This window comes from Mustela erminea, chromosome 6 (genome assembly GCF_009829155.1).
Source record: "Mustela erminea isolate mMusErm1 chromosome 6, mMusErm1.Pri, whole genome shotgun sequence".
In the NCBI taxonomy this organism is placed as follows: Eukaryota; Metazoa; Chordata; class Mammalia; order Carnivora; family Mustelidae; genus Mustela; species Mustela erminea.
This window is the reverse complement of record NC_045619.1, coordinates 14,144,047-14,170,452: the sequence shown is the minus strand read 5'-3', so window position 1 is coordinate 14,170,452 and position 26,406 is coordinate 14,144,047. Positions and strand designations below refer to the sequence as shown.

Genomic DNA, 26,406 nt, shown 5'->3' with positions numbered 1-26,406 from the left:
TCACCTGTAAGTACAATCAGATAAGTAGCCATGCCAGACCGTTTCTTTTGGGCATTCCTTCCAGGTCAACCCATCTCTGATAAGGTCCCCAGGAGCATAGAGTTGTAAAATGAACATGGCTCAGCGTGCCCACAAGATGGCGGCATTCTAGTATTTTCCCAAACAGCCAAGGTCATTGGGAAACCGTGCCCTCTGTTGGTGTGGAGGAGACCCTTCATCTCCTACAAGGGCTGAGAGGAGGTCTCATCACCAGTGTTCAGTGAACATACTGATCTTCTGGAAAAACCTGGGGGAATGGGGAGCAATGGTGGCCAGACAAAGGAAAAAGGTACTAAATGTCACTTACTCAATCAAACAAATCTTTCTGGATGCCTTCCTTGAGCTTCCCCATCCCTAAGTTTGTGTTTGATGATCTCCTCTGTGCTCCTCCACCAGAGAGCACCTACCATATTGAAATTCCATTGTTCATTTATTAGTCTTCCTCTTCGATCCAGCTAGGACCATGTTCATTTCCTCTCAGAATCCCTGATGTCTATGCAAAATCTAGCTCGAATGAGCACAAAGCTCTTTGTTGAATGAATGAAGTTTATCCTAAGAAAGAACTTAAAATAGACTCTCGCTTGAATATCATCACCCAGATTAAGGGCATCTTGGGCCATTAATATCCTTGTCCTCAAAAATGGAAGTTGGAAAGATGGGAGATCAAGAGATGCACTCCAAAACACACTAATGTGAGTTGTTGGAGGAATGGCCAGGATCACCTTTACATCTACCTCTGCTCAAAAGAGATCAGCTTGTCCACCTAGCCAGAGAATCAAGGTCAAGAAGATGGAAAACTTGGTGAGTCTGGTGCCCACTGGAGAAAACTGCGGCCTTTAATCTGGGTTTTTACTTCACTCCCATCTCTAACCAGGGAGGGAGGCATGAGTTTTAGCACTGACATAGGGTCCATTAGCTGGAACAAGCGAGTTCAACCTGCTCCTTTGCCACCTTCCATTGAGGCCCCCTGTCCTGGTGTCTGGCACCTCCACCTCTGCTGCTGGAGCTCCAGTAAAGAGGAAAGCAGTCAGAGGCACTCTGAAGGGCCCAACCTCCTTGCATTCCAGCCCTGGCCAAAACCAGCTTGGGGAACAAGTGGAGAGCCCCTCTTGGAGGAAGTGATTCAGAAACCGCGATGGCCTGGCGGCCCGCCGTGACTCACAGCACATCAATGGGGGAATTGTCTGTGGAGGCTGAGAATACCAAAGCTCTTTTCTTTCCTTCCTTTCTCTTTTTTTTCCTTTTCTTTTTTGCCCTCCCTTGGCGGCACTGCGGAACACCAGGGCTGCCCAGAAACATGTGTTTCTCATCATTGGCTCCAACAGCCGCCTTGGAGGACCGGGGAGCAAACAAGACCGAGAGGGAACAAGCCCCATGGGGCAGCTGTAGCAGTTAAAGGGGGCCCTTCTCTTTCCCTGTGCCTGAGTCCTATTTCACCTTCCTCATCAACACTGACATCCCCAAAGAGCATCTGGAATGGAGGAGAAAAGAATTTTGGATCCGGGAGAAAACTTAGGAGTATGTCTCTTCCAGTACCTTTGTCTACAGATGAGGAAGCTGATGCCCCAAGAAGGGAAGTAAGTTGCTTGCCAAATACCCTTATAGCCAAGTTACAGCTGACGTCTTGATGCAGTGACTGCATTTTCCTGTACCTCAATTCAGGAAATGTGGTTGACAAAGGATGAATTTTTTTTTTCATGAATAGCAAAAACTGAGAAGTTGCACTAAGTCTCATTATAAATCTATCAATTGTCCTTTTCCCCTTATCTACCAGTCTCCGGAAACTGGTCTGCACAAGGTCACTTGTGAGGTCATTTGCAAAACCTACAGGCCGTTTTGCAGTCTTCATCTGACTGGCTATCTCGGTAGCATGTGGGTTTTCATGCTCACTTTTGCCTCCCTACCTCTCTAATTTCTCCTTCTCGGCATCCTTTGCTCTCCACCTGGCTCGCAAATGTCCAAGCTGCAGAGAGTTCTGTCCTAAGCCCACATCCATGTTCATGGTTTCAGTGCCTAAAAATTAGCTGATGACTCCCCGATCTTCACTACAGTTGTTCATCTTTTCTGGGCTACAAACATGTATGTATAGCTGCCTTCTCAGCATCTTCTCTGGATGCCCCAAACTGAACTCACCCTTTTCCTCCAAACCTCTCTGATTGCTTTGACTCAATTGCCAAACAATGATGGGAAGAGGATGCCTAATATTTCAAAGCATGTGCTTTGGAATCTCATAGACCTGGGCTCGACTCCCAGATATGCCACTTAACTAGCTATGGGGCCTTGACTAAGTTACTTAACCTTTCAGTTTCACCATCTGTAAAATGGGGATAATAGAAATACCTCCTTCATAAGATTGTCGTTAAGAGGAAATGGGCTGGGCTCCCTGGGTGGCTCAGTGGATTAAGCCTCTGCCTTCTGTTCAGGTCATGATCCCAGGGTCCTGGGATCGAGCCCCAATCGGGCTCTCTGCTCAGTGGGGAGCCTGCTTCCTCCCTCCCCTCTCTGCCTGCCTCTCTGTCTACTTATGATCTCTCTCTCTCTCTCTGTGTCAAATAAATAAATAAAATCTTAAAAAAAAAGAGGAAATGGGTTAATTCAATAACAACAACACAATACCTGGCACATAGTAAATGCTCAATACATGTGAGCTATTATTTTTATTATGCATCTCAGTACCTTCCCCATTTGAGCCACACTGAATTCTTACCGTTACTTAAATACAAAAGGCTGTTTTATTACTTCAGGCCATTCTCCTCATTTAGGATGCTATTCATACTTTTCTCTGAGGTAAACTCCTACTCACCCATCAGACTGAGTCCAACTGTCACTGCCCTTATAAGAAACGAGCAGCTCATTCTTTTGTTCTTATAGAGCACTTTGGTCCACTGCCATAGCATTTATTTTACAGAGTTCTAAGTCCTAAGAAAGCTCATTCTCAGGCCTCATCTCACACTGCCTCTCCCATCACACTCAGCTCAACAGTATACAAGTACCCAAGAGAGCCACACTGTTGCATATCTTGGGGCCTTCCTATCGGCTGCTTGCTCTGCTTGGAAAGCCCTTCCATTCAGGAGACATTCTCCTCTAGAGATACTTCTTCCGAGCAACTGTCCTGGAAGCCTGAGGTTGGGTTAGCTGCCCTTTCTTTGTGTCTCCATAGGGCCTACTCACAGTTGTGTTACAGTGAGTAACACAACTCACTGGACTCCATTTTCAGTGCTGAATTATTTGCCTTCTCCATTGGACTTTACTGTGTCTTCCTCATGACAAATACTCATTGAACATGTGATATGTCCCAGGAGCTGTGCTTGGTCCCACACAGCATGAATGGATGAATGCATTTTCTATTTCAATGTCTATTCTCCCTTCAAACTGTGAGCTTCTGAAGATGGTGAATGGACAAAATGAGAGGAGATGGGAACTGTCAAGGAAAAAACCCACTCACGGCCATGGGCTAGGTATTAGAGAATGACTTGTTCTTACAATAATACTCATCCCACAAACATCTGATACATACCTAGTATGCATCATGACCTGTACTAGAACTGATCCAAATGCCTTACAGTCTGAAGGCAGAAGACAGCCAAGGCAATGCAAGCTTTATGGGCAGTGTGATCTGTTCCATAATGGTGTTTGCAGAGGGAGACTTACAGTAGGGTGAGCATCCTGGATATGTGTCCTGGGCAGGTGCACAGAGCCCCATGCTCAGAAGGGCTCCATGCTTGGTTTAAGTCTCTACTGTGTCCACTCCGAAGTTCTTAATAATCTCACCTTTGAGTTTGTGTAGAGTAGGTGGTGACAATGGAGCAAATATAGGAGCAAAGGGGCCTATGTGCAAGCACATGTCCACTGCTGTTCCTTGCCATCTGCTTCACAGACAGCCTCCTGATGCCACATGAGAACAGAATCCCAGTGGACCTGTGATACATGGGAGTTCAGTGAGACTCAAAGTGAGTGCAAGCTATGTGTGTGATATCTACAGCTGAATAAGTAGGGAGTGCTGACAGCCCTGAGAGGCCATGCTTGCTGTGTGAACTGGCACTTGCTTCCAATGCAGAAAGAAGACAATTGGTGTTCTAAGAAAAACAACCAAGAAATCCTCCCATAGTCTTTCCTACTGGCCCGCAACTTCTGCTGAAAATGATAACACAGAAGGAAAGGAAAAGATAAGGAAATCCAGAGTTCCTTTTTCTAGTCCTTCCTTACTCATCAGTCAGCCAAAAGTAGAGACTGCTCATAGAATGCATGCATATTGAGAAGTGGAATAAAACAGTGGAGTTAGGGACGCCTGGGTGGCTCAGTTGGTTAAGCAGCTGCCTTCGGCTCAGGTCATGATCCCAGCGTCCTGGGATCGAGTCCCACATCGGGCTCCTTGCTTGACAGGGAGCCTGCTTCTCCCTCTGCCTCTGCCTGCCACTCTGTCTGCCTGTACTCACTCTTGCTCCTCTCTCTCTGACAAATAAATAAATAAAATCTTAAAAAAAAAAAAAACAGTGGAGTTAGCTTTTTGTTGCATTTCCACTATTCATCCACGTATACACATACGTGTGTGTAAGCTATGAAATATGAATTGTGTCATTTCATTGATTCTACATATGAGCTAAATGCTCTTGTATTTACATATAAAGTTGGCATTGCACAATCTAAAAACAAGTGGTTAATATTCATGTTAATAATTTAAAAATTAACATCTGTAGTTAGAATGATACTGAATAGCAGATTTTAAAAAACCTAGGACAAGTTAGGGAGGCCATGGAAGAAAGGAAAATTTTTATGTTTTAGTACCTTCAATGGTATAGTTTTCCTGCATTTTGAACAAGTGACCCTGCAAATTATGTGGCCAGCCTGGACTAAGAGAGAGGAAAGTGTCTTTGAATTATAGCTTTGAGTAGTGCATATGAGGAGCACCTCAGTGGTCCCCTGGTCAGGCCTCCTCTGCTCATTACCCGCCATACTGCATTTGAAGAAGCTGAGAGGTAGAGGTGGTCTCAAGGTCACCCAAGATGCAAATGGTAAGCCAGGACTAGAACTCAGGTCACTTGACCCCATTCTTAAATCTAGTGTCCTGCACATGATATGTGCTTTTCCTTCTGTCAGGAATCCTACCTTAGGACTTAGAAATAAGATATTCCTATGGAAGTGAAACCATCTACGCAGTACATGGGGGCTGATATGCAAAGTACTATTGGTTTCTATCCATGGCCAGGAAGGCTTGACCAACACTTGGTTAAAAGTAATACATTGTGTTCCAGGGAAAATCAAGTGGACAGTGTTTTTGTCCTCATCTTTCTTGACTTAGCAGCAATAGTCAACCCAACACTTGATTTGCTTGGCCTCCCACATTCTACCTCCCTTAGGCTCTACTTTCCTGACTTTGTAACATTAAAGTGTCTTGGGGTCAGTTCTCTGACCTCTTCTCTTTTTCTGTCCATGCTCATTCCTTAAGTGATCTCATCTAGTCTAATGGGTCTTAAAACAACCTACATGCTAATGACTCATCTATTTATATTTCTAGCCCTGACCTCTCCCTGAATTCCTTCTAACATATCTGATGGCCTATTGGACATCTCTACTTCAGTGTTTAATAGGAATCACACATTTGAGATCCAAAATTCTGCCCTGAAAGTGCTCCCCACCTTAGTTAATGGCAGCTTAATCACACTCGTTGCTCAGGTCAAAACCTTGTGGTTGTCCTGATTCCTTATCTTTCACATTTCATGTCTAACCTAAAAGGTCTCCCTTCAAAATATACCCAGAATCTGACCATTTTCTACTACCCCACTGCCTTGCTTTGGTCCAAGCCACCATCATCACTCACCTGGATTATTCCCACAACTTCTGGACTGCTCTCCCCATTTTTGGCCCTCATTTCTCTTTTAGCTGGAATGATCTCTGTTTAAACCATGTGTCAGACCATGTCACCCCTCTGCTCAAAGCCTCCCAATCATTTCTCAGTTAACTCTGAAAAGCAGCCCAACCCTTATAATGGCTGCAGAGCCTGCCAGCATCCAGTCCTGAGGCCTCTAAGACCTTAGCCCTCAGTTGCCTCCCCCCGCCTCCCCATTTGCTGGCTCTGCTCCAGTCATGTGCCCTCCTTGCTCTTTACCAGCATCTCTCCCACCTTTGGGCCCTTCTCCTTCTGTTCCCTCTGTGGAATGCTCCTTCTCCAGAAATCTGCAAAGCTCATTCCCTCACTCCCTACAGGTCATTACTAAATGTCACCTTCTCGTGAGGGCTTTCCTGATCACCTATGGAAGACTGTAACCTGCTCCTTCCCCAGGCACATTATCTGTTCCTTTTTTTCTCTGATCTTAATTTCCTATCATACTTATCACCATTTATTATATCATGTAGCTGGCTTTGTGTTCTGTTGATTGTCTGTTTTCTCCCATTAGAATGTAATTGCTTGGGTGCCTGGGTGGCTCAGTTGGTTAAGGGTCTGCCTTTAGCTCACGTTATGATCCCTAGGTCCTGGGGTGGAGCCCTGCATTGGGTTCCCTGCTCAGTGGGGTGTCTTCTTGTCCCTCTCCTTCTGCTCTGCCCCACATTGTGCTCTCTCTTAAAAAAAAAAAAAAAAAAGAATGTATCTGCTTATCTATATATTTTTGTGCATTTTACTCAAGTGTCTGAGCCTGTCATGAGAGCTAAGGTATAGACCACCTACAGCCAATGATTTGCCCAGATATAATGGACTCCTCAGCCATGCTCCATGAGCCTCTTTGACTTCATATTCCAGCTTCTGCCTGAAATGTGCTTTGCCATGGGTTGAAAAGTCAGGCCATCTTTCAAGGCTTGGTTTAACAGTCATATCCTCTTAGAAGCTTCCCGTGACCTTCACCTTCCTTCACCTTGATTGACCTACTCTCTTCCAGAAAACTAAATAAAATAAAATAAAATAAAATAAAAACAAGTTAGAGCCTTTATATGACTGCTCATGGGGAAGAAAATGAATACACACTGGAATACAAATATAAATATATAGAATATTTATCATATATATATATAGAATATGTATATTCTATATATATAGAAGGCACTGGTCATTTAGCAAATTAAAATGTGCACACACTTTGACCCAACAATGAACTTTAAGGAACTTACTCTACAAAAATCCTGAGCCAGTATACAAAGATATGTGTGCCAAGACTTTGTACACTTTGTAGCACTGCCAGCAGGGGCTGGTTTAGTAAACTTTAGTTCTATAGAATACTCCATGCTGATGGAAAATATGTCAAGATATTTGTTAGGTGAAAACTGCCAAATAGTATGCAAGATGTTATCTCATTTATATTAAAGAAAGAATGATGGAAGAAAGAAGAGAAGGGAGGGTGCATGACAGAAGAAAGGAAAGAAGGGAGGGCCTAAGGAGGGAAGGAAGGAAGGAAGAAAGGAAAGAAGAAAGGAAGGAAGGAAGGAAAGGCAAAATGAAGAAATGAAGTAGTTGTATATTGTATGAATTTGGTTCTAAAGTATGAGAATAAGACCAAGATGATGCATGTGGTAAAAATTATTCTGAAAAATCCTAATATAACCTATAAGAGGCAATATATCACAGACCTGTACCCTTGGGGCTAATAATACATTATATGTTAATTTAAAAAAGAGACAATATAAAATTCCATCACCTCTCAATGTTTTCCTCCAACATTGGAACAGATTTTTTTTTTTGTCTTTCCATTGACCACCAGATAAAATAATTATTAGACTGTATTTAGGGCCTATGCTGTGTGATAACTACCCGCTTCGTTGTAAAATGCTAAATGTCCCTTAATTGTTATCAGTTCCCATGGGAGCAGAAGGGGATGCATCTCTCTTCTTGGGCCTCCTCTCAAGTGTCTGTTCTTTGAGGAGAAAGTAGGAACTTCCTGCACTATTTAAATTGCTTATCTGTCTCTATTCATTTTTCTTTCCTCTGAGCATATTTAATATGTTTGGTGTGACTCTACTATATGTATGTGCCATTTACTTTTTACTTTTATTCCTTTTTAGTGTTTGAATTCTATATGAGCACATATTATTTTAATAATGAGTAATGAGATAAAAGTTTGAAAATCAACTCAAAGATGCAGAAAATAAAGTATATGTCAAGATTCTAAATTAGATTTTTTAAAAAAGTAATCAGTTGTGTACTGTGGGAAAAAAGGGATGCCGTGGAAGTGGAATTGTTAATTGTTATTGTCTTTTCAATGAAAATGACAATTGGTTTTGTCTCTTCTCCCTCCCTCCTTCCTTTTTTCCCTTCTGTGGCTTTTGGTGTTGCTGGAAGCTGCTGGTATTTCAAGGAGGCAGCAAGACCCTTGCAGAACTGATATAAAGGGACTCCCTGGGCATGGAATTAAGACCTTCCCAACACAATGCACGGTTCACAAAAACGCTCTAGGTGATCTATTTAGGAGGAGGGCAAGGATGAGGAAAAGGTAATAGGGTGTTTGTTTCCCATGACCCCTCTGTCTTCCAGGATCTTGCTCTCTGCTCCATAGAAGGCCTCAGTGCTCAGATGCTGCTGCCAATTGCCCCCACTGAATCCAGAGTGGGTCCAAGCTTGTGGTGCCTATGTCTCTAGGAGCCACATAACTGCAAGGACTCACTCTTGTGTTTCCCACACTCTTAGCACAGTCCTGACATCTGGGAGGCACTTGATGAAAAAGCTGGCACTTTAAAAAAAAATTTTTTTTAAAATTTACTTATTTAACAGAGAGAGAGTGAGAGCGCACAAGCAGGGGGATTGGCCGGCAGAGGGAGAGGGAGAAGCAGGCTCCCTGCTCAGCAGGGAGCCTGCTGAGCAGGGAGCCTGATATGGGGCTCCATTCCAGGACTGTGGGACCATGACCTGAGCCAAGGGCAGACGCTTAACTGACTGAGCCACCCAGGTGCCCCTAGCTGATATTTACTTAGCTCTTACTATTACATGCCTGACTTAGGTTAACTGTTATAATTTCTCAAAAGTCCTATGAGGCAGGTACAGAAATCTGTATTTTTCAGATAAGGATACCAAGTCATTGAAAGGTTAAATAATTTCCTCAGGCTTGTAGATCTGGGACTTGAAACCAAGCAGTTAGACTCTAGGGCTAGTCCTTTTAACTACCATCCTACCTCCAAAAGCTATGTGTTGAATAAATAAACATGATGAGTGGATCAGATCTGCCCTTATAAAGGTCCTGTCAGAAGATATTTCTCTAATAAAATGTGGGGTTGGAGTAGCATGTGTAGGAACTGAGTCATTCACACTTTCTAGCTTGTCATCTCTTGTGAGCCAGCAGGCTGGCTAGGGTTAGGGCCAAAATTCTTTGGGAAAGAGACAAAGTGAACCATAGGTTCTGTTCCAGAATTCTCTAACAGACCCATTTAGCCCCAACCTCCAAATGAGGTTCATTCACTCCAAACCACTAGTTTGGGGTCATAAACATTAAATGCAAAGAAGACAGTGGGGAAAGGAGAACAGGTTCTGAGAAAACCAGCCTTTCCACTTGCAACAGTTCGAGTAATCAACTAGAAAAATGGCAGAACTATTAAAAGTAAAAATGATAACAATATGGTGGATACATTGTTTTCTAATATCCAGTCTCCTCTTCTTCTATTGTTAAATACTATTAATTTATAGCTATATATATTGCTTCCCAGACTCAAGGATGTATTTCCCAGGCTCCTTTCAAATCAGATGTGGTCAGATGACTATATTCTGGCAAGTGAGATTTAAGTGGAAGTGTCATATGACAGCTTCTGAGAAACTTCCTTAAGGGGAGATGACACAAATATTTTTTCCCTCTTCAGCTTTTTCTCCTTCCTGCTGGCTGAAATGCAGATGTGATGGCAGTGACAGAAGCAGCCATCTTGGGCCATAATACATCAATATCAACAATTCACAGATAAAGAAACTAAGAAGGGAGTGAAGGCAATAAGCCAGAAGGAAATGAGTCCTCGGGTTTTCATGGAGCAAAGCAATCAAGATGTGGATTACCTACTTTTGGACTTGAATGCACAAGAAAATTAAGCCTTCGTCATATTTTAAGGCATAATGTTTTGGCTCTCTGTTACTCCTACCAATTAATAGACATCATCATGCTTTCTTTGAAAAAGTCTAAATTGGTAGTCAGAAGACTTGTTTTATTTCTACTTTCGCCTATTTTATTATGTGATTCTAAATTCTCCTGTTCCTAACCTAGACGTTAGAACTAAATACAGCTCTTCTACATGTGTTGTCTGTTTTTATAGTAAAATACATTTAATTAAAAGGAGAACAGAGATTTGTGAAGTGAATGCCAAAAAGGTTGAAGGGATATGGTTACACTGTTGTCTTTGGCTTTGGGTTACCAGGGGGAGAGACCTCACCTTAATCAATTAATTTAAGTGCAAAGGAGAGTGTTCTGGTTCACAAAATCCAAGGGAAGTTAAAACACTCAAGTTACAGAATGCCCAGAAATGAAACTGGGTCTTAGAAAAGCTGGAAATTGTGTTTCTCCATGTCTCTTAACCCTACTTCTCTATATTTCAGATTCCTTTTTTTTTTTTTTAAGAGTTTATTTATTCATTTGACAGAAAGAAGGCAGGCACAAGCAGGGGAAGCAGCATGCAGAGGGAAAAGGAGAAGTAGGCTCCCCGCTGAGCAGGAAGCCCAACACTGGGCTTGATCCCAGGACTCTGGGATCATGACCTAAGACAAAGGCAGATGACCAATCATCTGAGCCACTAGGAGCCTTTGTATCTAATATTCAATCTATTGCTGTAGACTGACACTTAACACAAGTTTCACAGCATAGAGCAGAAAGTGATGACTCTCTTTCTCTATTCTGTTGTCAGGACTCTCAGGGAAGAACCCTGACTGGCCCATCTTGGTTCAGCTGCTTTCCCTGGAGACCAATCAGTCTTGCCAGAAAGCATGCTGTGCAAGAGAACTGCTCCTGCAGAATGTGTGTGTGTGTGTGTTTGTGTGTACTTCATACAATGTGGAGACTGAATTTTATACAACTGAGTATGTGTTAATTCCATAATGAATGATGAGCTAAATATTTGGAGCAATGAGATATGTAGGGAGTGGGGAGTAGGAGGGCATAAGTGAGTGGGCACACTTTCTAAAAAGATGAACCTGGAAAGCATACCCCCTATATGAACACTATAGATGTTCAAGAATAATGAGAGTAATTCTGGTGGTAATGGAGCAAAGCATGATAGACCAGGTGGAAGCCAGGAGACCTGGTTTCTAGCCCTGAAAACTTAAAACTATTTAGCACATCCCTTTCTTTAGTATGTCACAGTTTCCACATTTGCAGAGTGATGAGGTTAAATTAGCCTGAATTTGCTCCATTGTTTTTGAAAGGGTTGTTTTTTGTTTTTTTTTTTTTTAAATTTACAGAGGTTCTTGGGGTGTTGGTGATGATGCTGGAGATCCTCACTAGGTCTTCTTTCCACGCCCTACAAAAACAAACATCCTCTTTCCCATATACACATTGACACATTCACTCACACATACTTACTCTCACACACCTTGCACCCCCACTCCCACACATACATTCAAACACATATGGTGGACCATGAATCATCAGTTTGCTGGACTGGATGATCTTGTGTGTTCCTTACAAGTTCTAAATGTCCATGAGTCTTTACAAATTGGGAACTGCCTGAGGCTTTGAGCCTAAAATTCTAGAGAGCAGCAGTTTATACAGAGAAAAGTAATGATGATGAAGGTCCAAACAAATGTCTAGGATTTTCTACTCTCCTTTGCCTTTATTCTCCCATTTGCCATAGCCTGTGTCTTCTAGTGGCTGAAGGCAAAGTGCAATCTGTAGACCCTTGAGGAGCTGCACTTATGAAAAAAGGTCTTCATAAACCCTATTATACACAGTATCTTGCCCATCTATGAAGATCTCTACCTCTATCTTTAAATATATGTAGATTAGGGATAAAATTAAGATGTATGGCATTTTTTAGTTTGAGGCTATTTTCTAAATGAACAGTTACCAAAGTAGAGAAACTCTGGTGTGTGGGGTTTGAGAGAAATTTTGGTTGTCTTGGAGAAGGCAGGGAAGAGCCTTTCTCAGAGTTATGTTTTGGGTCAGGAGTCTTCTCCCCTTAAAAGCAGGTACGTTTCCAGTTTGTTGCTTAGGGCAGGGATGGTCCCATCATCCTCACAGGGCCTTCTGATGCCTTCACAGGACATGATTTCCCTCTGCCTGGTAAGAAGACAGATCCTGGCAAGCACAAAGCCATGCTGTCTCGAGCTGGCACCTTCCTGCGTGGGAACTCAAAGCCACTTTCAAGAGCCCTTTTCTTTCTGCAGCTTGTGAGCCAGGGAGGCGGCCAGCTGGGTGGTTCCCACATTGAGAAACTGGGTGGGGCCTGGGGAACCCTTTGGCCTTGGTTGAAGAGCCAGACCAAGGCCCCTCCCTGGGAATTCTATATAATGCAGAAATGGCCAGAGAAAGAGAGCTTTGTGGAGAGGGTCCCCTCCCATCAGGTCAAGACTGGTTGGCCCCTAATACTACTGTGGGCATAGAAAAGTGGCTGGCTGTTTTATCACTTGGCTAGGCTGGGTCCCAGCCCCTTTTGTGGGCCTGTATGGTGTGCAAGTAGGAGGTGGAAAATGGACCTCCATGGAAAGTCTGATGTGGATCTCCTATTGGGTGACATAAAAAAACAAAAACAAAAACAAAAACAAAAAAACCACTCCTTTTTCCTCCAGGGAAGTCGAGGAGGTTTAGCAAAACAAACAAAATCTCAAGATTGAGGGTAGGTGGGATGTTCTTTGGCAAAGTGGGAGTCATGTTTCTGAAAGGGGGTGCTCTATGGAGTGCTGTGTGCTGATAAAGGAGAGAGAAGAGAGGAGAGATCTCTATACATAGGACACTGTGTTAGAAAAGGAGAGGGATGAGCCAGGTGGTTTTTCCTTCATCATTGTCCTCTCCTCCTGAAAGGGACCAAGTAGCATGAGTCAAGGACTGCTCACCCAATATGGCCAAACAGGACCCTTACCACCATGGGTTTTGATGCAAAGCAATGGGTGATTTGTCATTGCACATGGATGAAATGACTGAATCTGAATGCCACGTTCCAGACACAATGTAGGAAAGAAAGATTTCCCCTGAATTAAGGAGTTCCCCATCTAGTAGGGAAAGAAGATGAGTCAACAGGCAAATATGATATAGCACCATGATAGAGGGGCACAAGGTGCTGTGCAGATCCTGGCAGGTGAACCTCTTCAGGATTTGGGGAGCCAGGGAAGCTTTCTGGAGGAAGCAATGTTTAAGCTGAGAGTTCAAGGATGAGGTGGGATTAGTCAAATGAACAAGGGGTGAGGGTGTTCTAGAAAGAAGGAATTGCACATGCAAAATCTTGGTGGTGAGAGAAAGAAGTTGAGCTGCAGGAGTTCAATATGGTTGAATATTTTACTCTGAGTAAGTCGAGGAGAGATGATATGATGCTAGAGAAATGAGCTTGGGCCTAATCAGACAAGATGGTGCCAACGAGTTTGGACAGCATTCTGGGTTATGGAGGAGTCCCTGATGAATACTGAGCTGAGGTGGCATGATCAGTGGTGAGCTTTGGAAGGATTGCTGTCGCTACCTATGGACATTGGGTTTGAAAAGGATAAGACCAAAGGCTGGAAGGTTATTGCTGAAACCCAGGAAAGAGATGGTGAGGACATGTGGGCCAATCTCGGTCTGGCATCTGGTCCTGATCATTTTATCACTGCCCTCTCTCTTGGTTGATGCTAGGTAATGTGACAGCTCCATCAGAACTTACAGAAGCTGTCAGGAACCATATCATCACATCCTTACCATCTCTTTTCTGGGTTTCAGCAATGGCCTTTAGTCTTATCCCTTTTGAATGCAATGTCCATAGGCAGCCACAGCAAGCCTGCCACAGCTCATGTCTGACCATGCCACTTGAGCGCAGGACACATTCCAGGCTTAAATAAACTGTCAGTGGCATGGGATTTGGATGCTGGGAGAGGGGAGAGGCTGGCTCCAGGGATGATGGGGAAGGAGAAAGGGGAGGCAAAAAGGATACCAGCTTTCTGGTTCAGTAGTGATTGAGCTCTCCAAGCTGTGAAAAGTAACCTAGAGCTCTGATGAAGTCAGCTCTGCAGCCCATCTGTCCCTGAGGAATGGTTCTGCAGCTGGGTTTGGGGTGGGGAGGATGTTCCTGTAAAGAGAGTGGTCCTAAGAGAAAGACTAGACTGTGGTTTGCATATTTATCGACTGTCTTCCCCATCAGAATGTTCTCACTACGACTGCAGACTTTGTTTGTATTGCTCTCTGTTCTGTTCCAGTTGATAGAATAATGCCTGGCACACAGGAGACTCAAAAAAAAATATTTGTTCAATGGAAAAATGATGGAGACTACAGATACAGGGTCAGGGACTTTGCCATTCCAATGAGTGGAATGAAATTACTGGACCCCTTTGAGACGTCACAGCAATGTCATAAAATGATTCTGGTTTTATCATTCTCTTTTATCCAAGGGTGGCTAGGATGGTGGAAATGAGCTGCATGAAGAGAAGGATGGTGGCATTTGTATGAGTATATGAGTATATGCAGTATGTAACCTAGGTAATCAATAAGTAAATACACAAACAGTGATAGCTCAGTAAGAGTTTCACTCTCATCAGCAGCAGCAACACCATCCCCAGCTTGGACAGAGACCTCCCTGGGCGCCAGGAACCCAACTCATAGGTGCTTCATATATATTATCTCAACTGTCACAAAAGCTTTAAGGAGTAGATCCTACTATGAACACAGGTCTCTCTGACTCCTAAGGCTACCTTTCCTCTATTCTGACCTCCCATTTCAGGTAAGAAATTTAAAAAATATGGTTGCACCAAAGACTGTGGGCAGAGGAAAACAAACAAACAAACAAGCAAACAAAACCCTGCAATGTCCCAAGAGAACTCCAGGTTTGCTGGAGTCCAAATGGGCTGGAGAAATCTGCTTAGGGCCTGGCCTAGCTGGGTACTTAGTGGAAAAGAGTATCTTGCTGGTTGGTTTCTTTATCAAGAAATTATATGCAGGCCTGGTCATAGAGTTTCCAGACCTGACAAAACACCAAGAAACCTTCGCCTAGCACAACGTTTAGTTTTTCTCTGAAAGCACCCTATCGCTGAGTGCCCCACTGGGGAGAGCCAGGAACAGGTGCCTACGATGTTCTCTCCAGGGATCACAGGGTGGCCACTTGGAATTGTCCAGCAGCTGAGGCTGGGGTGATTCTTGGGCCAGATGATGGCTGGTGTCTGGTATGCTGGGTAGACACTGGATATGTTATAAACATTGTGCTTCATGCAATTCTGCACCCTCGCCCTGGCTCCAGAACATCAAATTTCTTCTCTTGCACCCAAGGACACCCTCTGCAGAGATGAGTCACAGCTTTGAGGGAAGGAGGTTGCTATGGAATCCAAGATCAAAGTGCCATATTTATGAGTATTAAGCTAAAAGATGGCTAAGTTAAGTGAAGTCTGACATATTCACTTGCCTGCTTGTATTCTTTTTATTCTTACTGCAGACTTGATGAAAACCTCTCTGTGATGGGGTTCTCATCAAGTGATGAGGGCAGAAGCAAGACCACAGTCAAGGATCAAGTGAGGGGTGGCAGAAATTTCCTCTGCCCTAGAAGTCCCATGAAGGACCAGAAACTGAATCAGTGCCCAGGTAACCTGATCTTGCTGTACTGTGAGGACCCAGGTGGATTGTCCAGCAGAAGGAAATATTTGTCCCCAAGCAGATCTTCAGCTTTAATCCAAAGTGCCATTATGTGATCAATCCTTATTAGTGATCCAGGACATTCTTATGCCCCCAGACTAGATTCTGAGGAAAATATGGAATGAAATAGGGAAAGAAAAAGGGAAAGAGCCTCACCTGGATCAATACCTGCAGGTGTCTTAGATGACACCAGAAAAATTTACACTGAGGATCCCTTCCCAGATCTTGCTCCAGTTGCATCTTGATGGTATCAAAAGCAATACTGATTGCCTCTCATCAAGGCTTCCACCTTCATAGCACAGTGTGTTGGCTTAGAGAGAAGTTTTGGAGAATGTCCACAATGCTTGTCGATCAAGATATGTAACGGGGATTGGAAACCAGTCATCTCCACCTGGAGACTTAGTGATTTGGTACTTAGAGAATGGGTAGAGGCAACAGGTCCCAGACAGCTTGGCACCTGCAAGATTTATCTGGGCATTTGTCTGGGAAATGTCAGCTTGTTTTAGGGAGTTTCCCTATCTGCAAAGCCTGAAGGTGTGTGGAAAGGGCCCAGTGCCAACTCAGTCTCAATCTGTCCTTCTTCAAGGACAATCATAGCATCCATTTTTTGACACCACCCATATGCCAGGCTGAGTGTTACATGATCTCATTTTATCCTTCCATCAACTATACACAGTAAAGGATTATTTTTCCCCTTTATACAGACAAGAAAACAAGCTCAGAGGCTAAGTGACACAGTTAGTAAATGATAGAACCATGGTGATTCAAACTTCAGCCAGTCTGATTTCAAAAGCCCAAATTCCTTGCAATTTAATTCAATAAGATATTTATCAGACACATATCTTGTAGTAGGCATTGTACTAGTCTCAGGGGATTCAGAGATAAATAGCACTGTCCCAGTGCTCAAGTAGCTTCCTGTCAAATACACTTACTAGAAATTTCGACACACTCCTGAAAATGCTATGGCAGAGTGGTAAGCATTTAGGACTAGAGGATACAGGAGCAGGGGTTCACTCTTTCTGGGTCATCAATGATGCTTTTTTCAGAGGCAGAGATCTTTTAAGTGACTTTTGAACAATGGGTAGAAGTGTGCCAGGAGAATAAGAAACTTCCAAATGTACTGGTATGTAAGATATATGTTCTAGGATGTACCCTTGTTCACAGAAGATTTGGGAGGCTTCTTGGTAGCAGAATGGTTGAATAAACTGTGGTCCAAACACACCAAAGAATATTTTGAAACCATTAGAAGGAGGGGTTCACAGTTGTATCAAAATGACATAAGATCCTGGTAGGTATTGAGGAGGGCACGTATTGCATGGAGCACTGAGGGTGGTACATAAACTATGAATCTTAGAACACTGAAAAAATAAAATAAAATTTTTTAAAATGACATAAAATCTGTTGAGTGAAGAGAAAGTTGCAGAAGTGTTTTGCATGTGTATGCATCTATGAACACGCACATATCCATACACATAACTTGCAGAAGACACAGTATGGTCAAGGTCAAGGAGATGTAAACCATGGTTAGGGGAATGACTAAGAGCTCAATTCCGCTCTAGTGTCATAAAGAAGGCGAGTCCTCAGAGGAAAGCAGGAGGTTCCCAGGAGTTGAAAAGCAGGTGTGGTTGGAGTGAGGATTTACTTTGGCAATTGGACAGGCATCTTCGGACATCGGCCTGAGCTGAGGAGACTCAAGGCTGTGTTCCAACAGGAATTTGCACCTAGAATGGAAGGTAGGGTAGTGTTGAAGTAGGGGAAATGTCTGGGTGTCCAGGCCTTTGTGGCTCATCCAGTCTAGCACAGACTCACTGGGGACGTTCAGAGTTCCTTCCCCTATCTAGACATTTCCTGTCTATTCCCAAATCTCTCAAAGTGTGGGGTGTCAGGTCCCATATGATACCCATGCCATGCCCAGAAGAGATCCTTTAACAATTATCCCAGGCAAGACAGTGAGCTCTAAGACATCTCTGTCCCTACTGCTTCACTGAAAGAGCTATTCTAAGATCATCAATGTCTCCCAAATACCTTCTCTTTCTTCTTCCTTCTTCCCTCTAAAGCATTTTTGACTCAGGGGCCATGTCCTCCTCCATGAAAATGCTTTGAACTCTTGACTTGCATGATAGAATACTCTCCTGGATTTTCTTCTCCCACACTGGCCTTGATCTTTGCTGGTTTGTCTTTCTTTATCTGGAATCTTAATGCTGGCAGCTTTAGATGTGATCACAAGTCCTCTACACTCTCAACAGGCAATCCTATCTTCCTACCTAGTCTTTTGTGAGATAGGCCAAAGAATGTTTTCTTTTTATTCGTGTCTCCAGGAGGAGGAAAATTTTTGGAATATTCAGAGCTTCTTGCCCCACTCCTACCAAAATTCTACTTGGAGAGCTTGGGAGAGGAATTAAGCCTCCACAGTAGTCTTCTTGAAGCTTATTCTCTCTGAAATTATCTCATTCATTTGTCCACATGTTTCTCTTCTGTCTCCTCTGTTAGAATATAAGCTCCATGAGGGAAGGGCCCTCATCTGTTTCATTCACCACCATATCCTTAGTACCTCAATGCTTACACATAAGAGAGGTTCAGTAAATATTCTGTAATTGAATGAATGAAAACATGACTCTTGAGCTCTATATTTGAAGGGAGGTGTTACGATAACTTACTTCTAAACCACAGCTTCCTGTGGTTCCTTGGACAAATCTCTCATCCTAGTCAAGTCCTCATATATTTCTCTTGCTTTTCTGTGGCTCCAACTCAAATGCAACCTTGTTCATACAGTCTTCTTTAATACTTCACAGCAAAATTGTTCACTCCCTCCCCATGTTCCTGTAGCAATTTGCCTCTGCCGGAATTCTTGCACTTATTTTTAATTCTATGTGATAGTAGAATGTGTTGTTTTCTTATTTGTCTTCCCCACCAGATTGTAAACTTCATGAGGACAGAGGACATGTTTTACTTTTTTCTTTTTCCTCCCAGCGTCCAGCTCATTGTGTGTTTCAATTCAATACATCTTGTTGAATGGGATGGAATCTGGCTGATGGCACTCTTACAGCAATGGTTGGATAGACTGGTCAATTCATTTACCTGTTTTGCCCAATAAAGCCTCGTTAGGTCACGGTTGGCTCCTCTGTTTCAGAAGGCTGTCCTTTCTACTCAACTTGCTAGATGGCTTTCACCCTTTTGGATTCAGATTTCCCTACTTATTCAGATTTGTGCATTTCAATGTCCAAACTACAAATCCAACTCCATTCATTGCTCTCTTTTGACTCATGGTATAGTTCAAAACCAACTGAAAAATTGAAGGGTTTCCATACTTAATTTTCCTCTCTTCAGATTCCTTCCATATATCCAGGCTATCACTAACATGCATAATGAACACTAGGTGTTATATGCAACTGATGAATTATTGAAGTCTACATCTGAAACTAATGTACACTATATTTTAACTAATTGAGTTTAAATAAAATAAATGAAAAAAAATCCCAGTTGCAGACACATAAGCTGCATAAAATAACTCCTTCCATTTCTAGAAGAAAGTTGTGAACCTCAGCAAATATGGTTCCAGCCCTTCTCCACACATCTTGCTTCACTCACTAAATTCTACTCACCCGGTAGGGCTCAGCACAACGCAGTCTTTTCCATCTTTCACTTACCGTTTTTGTCATAATAATCTTAACAGTAATTAAGAATCTACTATGTGCCTGGCCTTGTCCTAAAGGCTTTCAACTGTACAACCTCTGATCTTCCCAGTAGCCATGGGATTTAAATATCATCCCATTTTTCGTATGAGAAAATCAAGACTCACAGAATCTAAGGTGCTCGACCGTGGTTATCCAACTAGTAGGTGGCCAGGGCAAGACTGAAGTTCATCTCTGCCTGACTGGGTAGACTACCCTTTTCCTACCACAGCTGCTACTCAGTTCACCTTTCTCAGTGGCACATTGCTTTATTCAACAAATATTTATTGAACACCTCCTATGTGCCAGGAACTGTTCTAAGGGGTCAAGACAGGTGAATGTAGCAAAAGCCCCTACCTTCATGGAAGTTATATTCTACTGGAGGGAGTTACACAAAAATGATAAACAGAATAAAAAAATATGAAGTACTAGAAAGTAGTAAGTAGTATGGAAAAAACAGCGGGTGAGGGGGATAGAGAGTCCTGAGATCATGTGGTAGTAAATACAACACAGTTGTTGAGAAGTCACATTGAGACAGTGATGTTTAAGCAAATATTTGAAAGAAGTAAGAGAATTAGTCATGTGAAATTGGGGAAAGAGTCTGGGGAAATCAGTCTGGGGTAAGAGCATCCCATAGACAGTTGATACGAAGGTTCTGGAGTGGGAGCCTGTCAGATGGATCAAAGAATAGCAAGAAGGCCAATGTAGCTTGGTGGAGTAGGAAGGAGAAGGTGTAAGAGACAATGTCAGAGGGGTTACAGATGTGTGGAATGGTGGTTCTCAATCAGGGATGATACTGAGCCTGGGGGGTCTGTGAACATTTGGAAACATTTTTGATTGTCATATGTTTGGAAACATTTTTGATTGTCATAATTTTGGAGGGATAGAACTACTGGCATCTAGTGAATAAAGGCCAACATACTGCTAAATACCCTACAATGCATGAGAAAGCTCCCCTCTCCCCTAAAAAAAGAATTATACTGCGCCAAATACCAATAGTGTTGAGACTGAGAAACTCTGGTGCAGAGACTTATAGGACTTCCAGGGTTTTGCTCTGAGTCAGATGAGGCATCTTTCGAGGAACTTGAACAGAGGAGTGACATCTGCTTTATACTTTGAAAGGAGGTGCTGTATTGAGAATAAATAGAATGTGGGGAAGAGGCAAGGGAGGAAGCAGGGAGATCAACCTGGAGGTGACCACCATACCCCAGGCATGAGATATACGGTGACTCATCCCCCTCTAGGGTGGCAGGTCTTGGAAGCCAGGTAAGAAGGGAAGTAACATTACTGAGCACCTAGAGGGTGCCAGGCTTTCATGTTTATTATCTCTTTAGACTGTGTCTGATCTTTATTAACCCCAACACTTAGACTGGAGTTAAGTAGCTTGACATCCCTGAATACAAACAAGGGTTTCAGTAGAAAAGAAAAGAAAATAATGTTTTTATTTTACACTTGCTGACCATTCAGAAGACATGTTCTGGATGATGCTATTTCTCTATCAATAGAGTAGAAGCCTGTTTGCAAGTCAGGCACATGCCCTTCCAGATGCACAGGAGGAAACCTGTTGGAGACGGCCAGGTAGAACTCTCCTGTTGTCCTCTTATGTTATCATTCAGCAAACATGCCCTTGGGAGGTGTCTTGATGAGGCTATTACACATTCTGCTAAGAATAGACACTTGCACCAGGGACCTGAAGGAGTTGGTGCCATTTTTCCTAGCAGAGCCAAGCTCTTGAAAAATGTCTATATTAGGGTCTTTCCTCCAGATACTGGAAGGTCATGCATACAAGACCAGACAAGCAGATATAAGGGGGCAGGCTATTACGGGAGAGCAAGAAGCTGAGTCAATAAAATTCCAGAATGGTGACTCATACAAAGTGGTGATGAAAAGTGAACTTGTCTCAGTCATGCCAATGGAATAATTCATGGTCACACCAATAATACTATGGTCCTGCTCTGCCTCTATTGGAGAGAGAACTAGTGCAGTGGGTGTTGCTGATTCACCTTTTCTTCATCTTTATCACCTTCCACATCCTAGGGTTGGTGATCATGCTGACCAAGCCCCTACTTCTTGGAATGTTCTCCTTTCAAGCCTTCTATGGCCCTACTTTTATCCCTTCAGCCATTACTGAAGTCATTTCTTATGCTTAGAATTACTATATTCCATTCCTAGTGCTGCTATAATAGATTGGGTGGCTTAAAAGAGCAAAAACTTATGGTCTCATAGTTCTGGAGCCTAGAATTCTGAAATCAAGGTATTGTCAGGGTCATGTTCCCTCTGAAAGCTGTAGGGGAATCCTTTCCTCCTCCTCCTAGCTTCTGGTGGTTTGTCAGCAATCTTGGGTGTTCTTAGCTTGCAGCTACATTACTCCAAGCTCTTTGCCTTTGTCATCAGATGGTGACATTTCTCTGTGTTCACATGGGCATCTTATAATAACACCAGTCGTATTGGATTAGGGGTCCACCCCACTCCAGTATGACCTCATCTTAATTAATTACATCTGCAATGACCCTATTTCTAAATAAAGTCACATTCTGAGGTACTGGGGGTTAGAACTTCAACATATCTTTTTGGGAGGACACAATTAAATTCATAACAATGTCCTTCTCCATAGTGGCTTTTGGGTAGCTATTATTCGTTTTTAAGGAGAACAACCCCTTTCCCACCCCATATGATCCTAATGGAGCATCAAGCATGAAGGTAGATTTCCTGACAGCAGTGGGTTAATTAGAATGTTGCATGTACCTGGGCATAATAAGTGAACCAGTGGTGGACACATGACTCAAGAAAAGACCATCAGAGTCCTTCTATGAAATTTTGAAATATGGTGTCAAAATAGTATCTCCGCCATCTTTTTTTTTTTTTTTTTTTGAACACATTTAGGCCTGGCAGAGGACTCCTTGTTTTCCCTGATGCAGGGATAAGTAGAGCAGAGAGAAGAGAAAGTGACAGGATCCTTGTGACATCATTTCTAGCTGGATCCAGCTGTACCTGAAGCCATTACTCCTGGGCCTCTGAGATACAAGGACCAATGGAGGTGAATATTCTGTTAGTTTCTATTGAAAGAGTTTATTGGGCACCAGGTGGCTCAGTTGGTTAGGGCTCGGGTCATGATTTCAGGGTCCTGGGAACGAGCCCCGCATCAGGCTCCCTGCCCAGCAGGGAGTCTGCTTCTCCCACTCTCTGCTCATGCTTTCTCCCTCTCTGCTCATGCTCTTTCTCCCTATCTTTCTTAAATAAATAAATAAATAGATAGATAGATAAATAAATAAACTCTTAAAAAAGAGTTTATTAATGTTGCTGCCTTCCATCATCATCAAGCATTTTTCAAAAAGAAGCACATCATCTTTAAATATAGCCATTAAGACTCACTCTTCATAGCATATTGCACTTTACAAACAACTTTCCTACACTTTGATTCACTAAATAATGATCCCTGCACTCTGTGAGTCCTCAAGCAGACTATGTATTTGAGTGAGTGCGATGGGACTTTTGGGCACTGGATGAGAGGCAGAGCCCATTCTCTCCGAAGTGGTAGCTACCAGTCAACTCTGGCTCACTGTCACCACATGGGGATCTGATTCAGACCCAGTGTTGTGGAGCTTTATCTTTTCTTTCTTTCTTTCTTCTTCTTTTTTTTTTTTTTTCTTTTCAAGAAAAGCCAGAAATCTGGATTGTGGTGGGTGTTTAACAATGATTAAACTCTTTGTGGGCCCCCCAAAAAACACTCCTGTGACCTGAATCTAGCCCCTAAGCTACTCACTTGGAACGCCTGCTGTAAAACCACGAAATGTTAGCGCTGGAAAAGACAGATACAGGTAATCTAGTCCAATTGCTACATCTGACTTTGATATTGTGAACTGACTTACTCAGAATCACCTAAGTAAATACCGGCAGAGGCAGAACTAGAGCAAAGGGATTCTGATTCTCAGACCACGCTGTTACCAAACTGGGATTTTTCCCCCATCATCCCTGGCCTCCTCCAGCTTTCCCCAACTCAGGAACTGGTGCTCGTATCCCATCAGGTACCCAGGCCAGAAGGCTGGGTGTTATCCTTGGCACAGGTCAAGCATGAAGACCTATTAAGTCTACCTTAGGAATATATCTTGTATCCATCCTATTTCTCTTCCTTTCTGTTGCCACCACCAGTCCCAGCCCCCTTTGTCTCTTGACTGGCCCACTGTAATAGCTTCCTAACTACTCTCTAATCTCATCGCTCCCCTGCCTTCCAGGTTTTATAAGACCTTGCAAGGTCTCTCCTCTCTGATCTCATCCTGTATATCTCTCCTCCAGCCCTTCAGCGCTCTAACCCACTATTTTCCTCTTCTCTGAGACCTTCTGCCCATGCCATTCCCCATGCCTGGAATTCTCTCTCCATGTTAGCTGGTGTTAATCCTAACTAACCTTCTAGGTCTCTAACAGTGCCAGCCCATCCTAAGTAATATATAAGTAACAGCTATTGTGATTTTCATTATTATCATCTCAGGCAAATGGCATCTTTCAAGGATTCCTTGAATCAGTCAGTCCATCCTGTGATTCACCTTCACAGCACTCAGAACAATCATAGTTCCATAACTGCTTTTGCTCCTTTCTTATCGACCCACTCCATGAGGCTTTAGGGCACCCCCAGGATAAAAATAATGTGTCTTGTTCACCTCTTTATATCCCAGTGACTGTCAGAGGGCATGATATAGCACTCAATAAATATTTACTCACTGAAACCGAGTAAATACTTGCATATATTTGTACACCTCTAGCCATCAGAACATCTGGTGGAGCCTTCAATACTTCAGTACAAAACTTCCATGTTGGCCATTTTACAGATGAAGAAACTGAGGATCAGTGGAGCCAGTAAGTAACTCTGTGGTCTGTGGCACATGTGAACATAAAACCCCGATCCTTAATTTCTCAGCCTAGTATCTTGTCCTTGTCCTATGCCTCAGGGTCTGATGGGTCTGATGGCTAGATGGATATTTGATTTCAGCTGTGTCCTGATTCAGAATTGGTATATATGTGTGTGTGTGTGTGTGTGTGTGTGTGTGTGTGTGTGTATAGTTTTCAGTGGCAGGAAGTCTTGTTCTGGGGAAATGTTACTTGGTTAGCATTTGGGGAAAGAGAAATATTTTTCTCTTTGTTAGCTAGCTCTGGGCAGCCTAAAAACTCTTGATCCCCACTGTCTGCTGCTTTGAATGTAATGACCTGCTTTCAATCCTGTTTAATTATGGGATTTCTGATAGGAATTTGGAAAACAACTTCTAAATCCTGAAGCTTGGATGGTAGCCCATGTTCTATCTACAAGTCTCAGTACCCAGTTTTTCAGAGAATTTTTATACCTGGCCCTCAGGCAGAGGCCTATCCCTCATTGCCCCCATTCCTCCCCAGCTCACCACTGGGGGACTGTATAACCATGCTTGCTTCCCAATTTACTCACTGGATGGAAACCTCCCTTTGCTTTCATGCTGGGCTTTGCCTCTATATTTTCAGTCCTGTATGTATCCTGAGGCAGTCCTCAGCAGACAAAGCACCTGGGCTCATGTCCCACTAAAGGAAGCCTCAGATAATGGTCTGGGAGTGAGCAAAGCCAGCTTCCAGTCTTTGTTTTTCCTTGTGTTAGAGCTGGACCTTGGGCAAGCCTCAATTCCCTTAACTGTAAAGTGACAATAATAATATCTCATTTAGGGTTAGTGGTAGAAAAACCTGGCAAATAATGGGCATTAAAAAATGGTTTTCTTTCCTTCTCTAGCTTTTGGTAGGGCTAAGGTTGGTGGAGCTGGAAACAGAAGATCAGAGATGTGGGTTAGGGAAGGGAGGGTATCTGCTAAGATTGGGCGGCTGAAAGGTCTAGTCTGGGGAAGTGACAAAGGCACCCTTGTTGGGTGTTAGGATGAGGGACAGCAAGGGGTAGAAAGTGAAAGACCTCTGGGTCACCTGGTTCAAATCCCCGCTCTGCCAGCTGGTCTGAGTCTCAGTTGATGCATCTATAAAATAGGTACAATGATTTCCAGGTCAAGGGGCATCATGAGGACTGGAGCAAATTTACAGTTAATATACAGGAAGCCATTCACCCTGCCCAGTGACTCTTGCTCTGGTGTCTTCTCCCACCTAAGGGCCTGGGGGCCACCTGGTTCTGAGCTTGTTTCAGGGTATCTTGCTGGCAAGGCACAAATAGGAATTGGGATCCATACCTGCATTCTCTGTTTCCTAAATGACAAACATAGCAGCTACCTTTTATTGAGTTCCAACTGTTCTTAGCTCTTTTTTGTAGTGGAGAACTTGAACTTGAACTTGGAGGCCGTCACTTGCCCAAGGTCACTGAGCAGGTTGATGAGGGAGCTGACTGTCTGGCTTTCCCCCATAGCAACCTCCTGTCTGACCCCCTTCTCACTGCTCTGGGCTTCCTGGATTCCTGGGGCTCAGATGGGTTCAGGCCAGCTGTTATGCCCTTGTTTGGATTCCAGCCACTCACAAAGGGAGCAGCAGTTTCACCATGTTCCTGCACTCGCAAGCCCCTTCCTGTTCCCAGTGTCCTAGATTCACTCTCTGCACTGTCCCCAGCATGTCAAACAGGAATTGAGAGGGGAGGATCCGTTACCTGTCCCACATCCCTTCATCAGGTGGGAGCTTTGGCAAGCAGAAGAGGATCAGGTGCTCCCAGGAAGGCAGGGAGTGAAAAGGTTCTAACTTTAAGACAGAGGACATTTCCTCTGTCCATGTGGGTGGATTCATGTGGCTGCTCCCTCCAAAGGAGAAAGAGAAGCTCCTGTGTACAACATTACAGAGATAGAAGGCTGGACTAGCAGCAAAGGGGAGGTGGCAGAATGGGGAAGATATGTGCTCAGATTGCAGGAAAAGGTAAAATGGTGATGGAGTGCGAGCTTGGGGTTGATGCACTACTGGGATAAGCCCCTCCTTAATATTTGGTTTCACATGGACATGGCTGTGTCCTTTTCTGTCTCCTCCAGAACTTCTCCTCTTCTTCCTGAAGTCTCACTGAGTCTGACCTAGGG

At 43.4% G+C, this 26,406-nt stretch overlaps 1 protein-coding gene and 1 long non-coding RNA gene across 5 annotated transcripts in view; one reads left to right on the top strand and one right to left on the bottom strand.

Annotated features, from left to right (window-relative positions):
• Positions 1–10,270, top strand: part of LOC116592868 — a 32,412-nt gene extending 22,142 nt beyond the window's left edge. The window contains exons 4-5 of one of the 3 annotated variants that reach the window (XR_004286638.1): positions 65–1,616; positions 9,811–10,270. This is a non-coding gene — a long non-coding RNA (uncharacterized LOC116592868). Of the gene's footprint in view, positions 1–64; positions 2,466–9,810 lie in introns of those variants that run through there. The other 2 variants (XR_004286639.1, XR_004286637.1) reach the window with 2 other exon arrangements.
• Positions 1–26,406, bottom strand: part of SYN3 (synapsin III) — a 449,385-nt gene that overhangs the window by 123,425 nt on the left and 299,554 nt on the right. The window lies entirely within an intron of this gene.